The sequence below is a fragment of the Suncus etruscus genome, chromosome 1 (genome assembly GCF_024139225.1).
Source record: "Suncus etruscus isolate mSunEtr1 chromosome 1, mSunEtr1.pri.cur, whole genome shotgun sequence".
NCBI classification, from domain to species: domain Eukaryota; kingdom Metazoa; phylum Chordata; class Mammalia; order Eulipotyphla; family Soricidae; genus Suncus; species Suncus etruscus.
In genome coordinates this window covers 50341055-50348144 of record NC_064848.1, presented here as the reverse complement: position 1 = coordinate 50348144, position 7090 = coordinate 50341055, and the positions used below count along the sequence as shown (strand labels likewise).

At 36.3% G+C, this 7090-nt stretch overlaps 1 non-coding gene across 1 annotated transcript; it reads right to left on the bottom strand.

Annotated features, from left to right (window-relative positions):
* Positions 1-6745: 6745 nt before the first annotated feature.
* Positions 6746-6877, bottom strand: LOC126032090 (small nucleolar RNA SNORA51). The gene has a single exon (XR_007503815.1). It is a non-coding gene; the product is annotated as a small nucleolar RNA SNORA51 (small nucleolar RNA).
* Positions 6878-7090: the final 213 nt, after the last annotated feature.

Sequence of the window (7090 nt, the reverse complement as noted above, 5' to 3'; positions counted from 1 at the left end):
AGTACACTGAGAGTCGGGAGAGGGCTCCTCCAAGAGCAGCTGGCAAGGGTGCAGTGATTAATAAAACAGCTAGAGGGAAACAGAGTACCTCCTCTGTGTCCCATAAAAGCTTAACAGAGGTCTGAACACCTGAAAGTCTGCAACACTCAGTAATTCAGCTCCTCTGTGTTCCCTGAAATATACTGCATACCAGCAATGACACCCAGCAGCTGGATGAAAAGCAGTGCTTGGTAACTCAGCCCCTCTCTGTGCCCTGAAATACAAGCAGAGACTGAGTAACAATTTTAATTCAACATCTATTTTGCCCTAATAAGATAACACTATTTCTTTCATATATTTATGTCCTTAATCTTTCAGTATGTGACTGCTCTTTCTTTGTTTTATTTGTTGTTAATATGTATAGTATTTTAGTTCTTTCTATAGTCTGTTTTTGTGTATAGATGGATTCTAAAGGTATTAAAACAGTAAACTGAAAATGGCATACTATATACACCTATGAAAATATCTTACATATGAGATTGGCACAAGTGGTTATAGGCAGTGACCAGACTCTGGATTTAAAATATTATCAGTTTCTGGGGCCAGAGTGATAGCACAGCAGTAGGGTGTTTGCCTTGCACACAGCTAACACAGGACTGACCTGTGTTTAATTCCCCAATGTCCCATATTGTCCCCCAAGCCAGGAGAGATTTCTGAGCAAATAGCCAGGAGTAACCCCTGAGCATCACCAGATGTAGCCCAAATAACAAGCAAAAAAAAAAACTCATCAGTTTCAAAGATACATTAACCAAGACTAAGCAGCTTGTAGCTTGTGGGCAGAATTTTTTGGAATAAAAATGTTCCAGTTTGAACATAGCTAAGGTATATGAGACCTGCAAGAGCAGCCATTCGAGGTGACCAAGTTTGGATTTAAAAAATGCTTGGTACAAGTGAACTTAGTACATGAGCCCAGACCTAGCAGCATGTTGATTGTGGATGGAATTTATGCAAAATAGCTCCAGTTTGAATTCAGCTGAGATGTGTGAAACAAGCAAGAGCTTAGCTATGGAGTAAAGCTCTGTGGTTGTGCATTTTTTTCTAAAAGAGGATGCAACACAACACAGTTCACAGTGAGAAAACTACTTAGAACCTTAGCACACTTTGTTACTAAAGCTGCTAGTTTTGGAGAACCAACCAACACTGGCTACCTACATAACATCAAGTCTTCAGAGAGGAAATTTTAAGGTTGTTCAAAAACTTAAATAAGCAATGGGATAGATAGCCTGTAAGAAGAAAAGGATATGAAAGTAGAAATAAGAAAACCTTAAACTGAAATATCATGCTTAAAAAAACATGGAAGGTAAAATGAAAATCTCACTGGAAAGCTTCACTAGCAGGGTAATGGCCACTGAGGAAACAATCAGAGAAGCAGAAAATGAGCTGTATCACACCTCCACCCAACGAAAGGCTGATAAAATATCCTCAAAGAAAGCAAACAGACAACAATATATGGTATAAATTCAATACAAACAGTAGAAGAATCATTGGGGTCCCAGACACCCTGGAAGAAAACTCTGATGAAGAATCAACAGTTAAGGATATAGTTGCTGAGAAATTCCCAGAACTAAAGAATTTATACAACTAAATCCTAGATATCTGAAGTATATAAGCTAAAAGTGATCCAAAGAAAAGCACCCCAAGGTATATAGTAGTCACAATAATGAAAAACACAGTTAAGGATATAATCCTGAAAACAGCAAAATCAAATAGACATTACATAAAAGAGGCATCCTTAAGATATGGGGCCGGGCGGTGGCGCTGGAGGTAAGGTGCTTGCCTTACCTGCGCTAGCCTAGGAGACGGACCGCGGTTCGATCCCCCGGCGTCCCATATGGTCCCCCAAGCCAGGAGCGACTTCTGAGCGCATAGCCAGGAGTAACCCCTGAGCGTTACCGGGTGTGGCCCAAAAACCAAAAAAAAAAAAAAAAAAAAAAAAGATTTAAAGCATATTTATCACAAAAACAACTCTAGACCAGAAGGTAGTAGTGGAATATAGTTACAAAACTCAATAAAATGAATGCTTCTCCAAAGAAAATTTACTCAGCCAGGCTTCATTCAGTTTGGAAGAAAAGATACAAAGTTTCGTGGATAAAATAGCTTAGAAACTTTACAGACTCAAACTCAACCTTAAAGGAAAAGCTTAAGGGTCTACCTTAAGGCAAGGCAAGAAGCACACCAAAATTTTACAAAATGATAATCTTAATACAATAATAACTCTCAACATCAAACAGCTAAATGTACCAATTAAGAGACACAGGTACCAAAGTGGATCAGAAAGTTGAATCCAACATTTTGCTACCTACAAGAAAACATCTGAATAGTCAGAGCAAACATAGACACAAAGCATCACTTTTTTTCCAAAGATAATTATATTATAAAGCAATAGTCATCAAAATAGCATGGTGTTTGAATAGACAGATCAATGGATAGATCAATGGATAAACTTGAGTATTTAGGAAAAAAATTCCAGAAATACAGCCAAATAATCTTTGAGAAAGTGGCAAAAATCCAAAGTCGGGAAAGGAAGCCACATTAACAAATAGTGTTGGCCTACCACATGCAAAAAAAAAAAAAAGTGAACTGTGACCTCTATCTTACACCATGCACAAAGGTCAAATAAAAATGGATTAAAGACATTGATAGCAGAACTGAAACCATAAGGTATATTGAAGAAAATGTAGGCAAAAAATCCCATGACATTAAGACTAAAGGCATCTTAAGGAGGAAATACCACAGTTCAAACAAGTGGAAGCAGAGAAAAACAGACTACATTAAATTAAGAAGCTTCTGCACCTCAAAGGAAACAGTGACTAATATATAAAGGCTACTCACAGAATGGGAGGAACTATTTACTCAAAATCCATATGGTATAGTGCTAATATCCAAAATGTATTCAAGGAACTAATAGAACTTAATAAAAAATAAAATATAACCCCATCTAGAAATGGAGAGATGAAATGAACAGATCTTTTCTCAAAGAAGATATGCAGATGGCCAAAAGGCACATGATAAAATGCTCACATCATGAATAATCAGGAGCTCAAAATTAGAACAACAATGAGAAATCATCTCAAATCACAGAGACAGAACAAAAAAAGAAATAAAAGAACAATAAGTACTGATGGGTTGCAAGAAAAAAGGAATTCTCATTCACTTCTGATGAAAATGTGGTCTAGTCCAGCATTCCTAGAAAGCAATATGGTATTCCTCAAAAATATTAAAATTGAGCTTCTATATAATCCGCTATACCACTCCTAGGGACATGGCCTCAGAACACAAAAACACAATACAGAAATGCCCTCTGCACCTTTATGTTTATCACAGCAATATTTAAAATAGCCAGAATCTGGAAAAAACCCAGGTACTCAACAACAGATGAGTGGCAAAAGAAACTGTAGTACAATTACACAGTGGAATACTAGTCAGCAGCTATTAGGATAAATGAAGTCATAAAATTTACCTATACATGGGTGGACTTGGAGATTCTTATGCTCGGTAAAATGATCCAGAGGGAAAGGGATAGACATAGAATAGTCACATTAATCTGTGGAATATAAGAAAAATAAAATACAGTATGACCATAATATCTAACAGCAGTAGAGCTGAATGCTGGGAGAACCATCTCAGAACATGAAGCTTGCCACAAAGAGTGGTGATTGCAGCTAAAGAACTAACCGCAATGATAGTTACCATAACAGTGGTAGTGAGGGAGAGCGGCAGAATACCTGTTTGAGAGTCAGGCAGGAATATAGGTTGAAGAGGAGGGTTTGGAGGCATGTTGGTGGTGATTAGAGCTCACTGGTAAAGCGTAGTGTACATTCTATGATGGAAACCTCAGTTGCAATTTTCTGTAAACATCGTGATTAAATAAATAATAAATTGGGTTAAAAAAGTTAAAGGTTAGAAGACAATCATTCAAACTACTTACAGCCTTAAAAAGCTGGAGTCAGGGCTGGAGAGATAACACAGTGGTAGGGCTTTTGCCTTGCAAGTGGCCAACCCAGGACCAAAGGTGGTTTGAATCCTGGCATCCCATATGGTCTCCCATGCCTGCCAGGAGCAATTTCTGAGTAGAGAGCCAGGAGTAACTCCTGAGCACTGCCGGGTGTGCCCTCCCAAACAAAAAAAAAAAAAAGCTGGAGTGGCCATACTAATATCAGACAACACAGACTTTAAGTTTAAAAAGGTTATAAGAAACAAAGATATACATTTCTTTCCTTTTTTTTTTCCTTTTTTGGCCACATCTGACAGTGATCAAGAGTTACACCTGACTCTGCACTCAGAAATTACTCCTGATGGTGTTTGGGAACCATGTAGGATGTTGGTGATTGAACCCAGGTCAATTTTATACAAGGCAAATGCCCTACCCATTGTGCTATCACTCCAGTTCCTAAGATAAACATTTCTTAACAATCAAGAGATATATACAATAGGAAGAAATCCTAAATATATATGGACCAACTGTGTGGCAGCAAATTATTAAAAACAATTGTTGATTACTTTGAAGAAAGACATTAATAACAAAACAGTAATATGAGACCTCATCATCACCCTGTCTTCTCATAATAGGCCAGTGAGGTTAAAACTCAACAAGAATATAATTGCTATGAAGGCTGAAATGTAAGAGAGTGACTTAGTTTACATATAGAGAGATCTTTATCCCCAAAATATAAATACACATTCTTCCCCAATGCACATGACACATTCTTCAAGGTAGACTACATGCTGAGTCAAAGAAAACATACTTTCACAAAATCAAGAGGATAGAAAATGTATCAGCTCCTTTTAAGATCATCATGCACTGAAATGAGAAGTGAATTACAAATAGAAACAGAGGGAAAAGTTTAATACCTGGAAATTAAAAAAGCTCACTACTGAATAGCCAGTGGGTTAGAGGTGCAATCAAAGATGATATCAAAAATTTCTGAAAACAAATGAAACTAGATGCAAATTATTAGAATTTGTGGAACACATCAAAAGTGATATTAAGAGATTAAGAGGAAATTTCATAGCTTTGGAAGCATTCACCAGGAAGGATGAAGGGACCTACAGAAGTAACTTAATGGCACAGCTTAAAAAATTAGAAAATAATCAACAAAATAAACTGAAAATATGCAGACAGAAGAAAATAAGAAAACTCTGAGGGCCGGAGAGATAGCATGGAGGTAAGGTGTTTGCCTTTCATGCAGAAGGTCATGGGTTCTAATCACCGCATCCCATATGGTCCCCCATGCCTGCCAGAAACGATTTCTGAGTGTGGAGCCAGGAGTAACCACTGAAAACTGCCGGGTGTGACCCAACCCCCGCCCCCCAAAAAAAAAGAAAAAAAAAAGAAAGAAAACTGTGAGAAGAATTTAATAAACTGGAAACCCAGTAAAACATTCCAGAAGATTAATGAAAGCAAGAAATAGTTCTTTGAGAAAATGAACAAATCATAAACCACTAAGCAAGACTCATAAAGAGAGAAAAAATTAATCACCAAATTAGAAATGAAAAGGGGAAGGTTACTAGAAGTACTAGAGAAACTCTACACATAATCAGAGATTACTTTAAGAAATTCTATGCCACAGAACAATAGAATGTGGAAGAAATGATTAAATTCTTAGATTCTTATAACCTCCCAAGGTTGAATCAAGATGACCTTCATATCTGAACACATGTATCACTATTGGAGAAATTTAAATGGTAATTGAAAGACTTCCCAAAAACAAATTCTCAGGACCAGATAAATTTATCAGTGAATTCCATGAAATCTTTAAAAGGACATACTAACAATCCTTTTCAGGTTTTTTTTTTTTTTCAGTAAATTGAAGAAACAGAAACACTCTCAAATAGTTTCTATGAAGCTAACATCACACTGGTATCAAAAGCAGATAGAGATGTCACTCACGAGAGAGAAGTAGAGCAAGAGAGAGAATAACAAGACAATTTTCTTGAGAAACACAGTTACAAATACTGTAGCCTCAACAAAATTAAAGCAAATAGGATTCAAAAGCTCTTCAAGAAGGTCATGCACCAAAACAAAGTAGAATTTATTTCAGAGAAGCAAGGATGACATAACATTGACAAATTAATCAATGCAATACACCATATCAACAAAAGGGAAAATCCAATTATCAATTCAATAGATACATAGAAATAATTTGATAAGGTCCAAAACTCATTCATTACAAAAATACGAATGGTAGGAACTTTTCTCAACATAGTCAAGGCCATTTACCATAAGCCATGGCAAATATACTCATTCTTGAAAAACTAAAAGTCTTTTTTTTAATATTTGGCACAAGACCAGTTTGCTTCCTCTCCTAATTAACATAGTACTGGAAGTACTTGCAATAACAATTAGACAAGAAAATATATTAAGGGCATCCATATAGGCAAAGAAGAAGTCAAATTCTCCATGTTTGCAGATGAACTGATATTATATTTAGAAAATCGTAGAGACTCTGCCAAAAGCTACTAAAAATAATAGAATTACATAGTAAAGTAGCAGGTTATGGCGATTTTACATACAAATAATGAAACAGAAGATATACATTAAACAAACAATTTCATTTATGATTATACCTCAGAAAATAAAGTACCTTGAAGTCAACTCAAGTAAAGAGGTATGAACCTATACAAAGAAAATTGTAAACACAGTTCCAAGAAATAAAAGCAGACACAAGGAAATGGAGACATATGTCCTGTTCATGGATTCAGTTTTTTTTGTCCCCTAATTCACAATAAAGACCAGGCAAAGGGCCTGAATTGAGGTGTATATGGGGTGAATTTACTGTACCTTCTCTTTCTATACAGTCAGTGTAAAGGCACAGCCTGTGGTAAGAATTGGGAGGCCTTATCTTTTCTTTTCTTTTTTTTTTTTGATGTTTTAATATGTATAAAATCCTTCACCAGTGCAACATTCCCGTGACCAATATCCCAAGTGTCCTTCCTCCCCACCCCACACTAGCCTGTACTCTAGACAGGCTTTCTACTTCCCTCATTCAGTCTCATTTTGTTATGATAGTTCTCAGTGTAATTTCTGTGATTCAGAGGTTTAAGATAATTA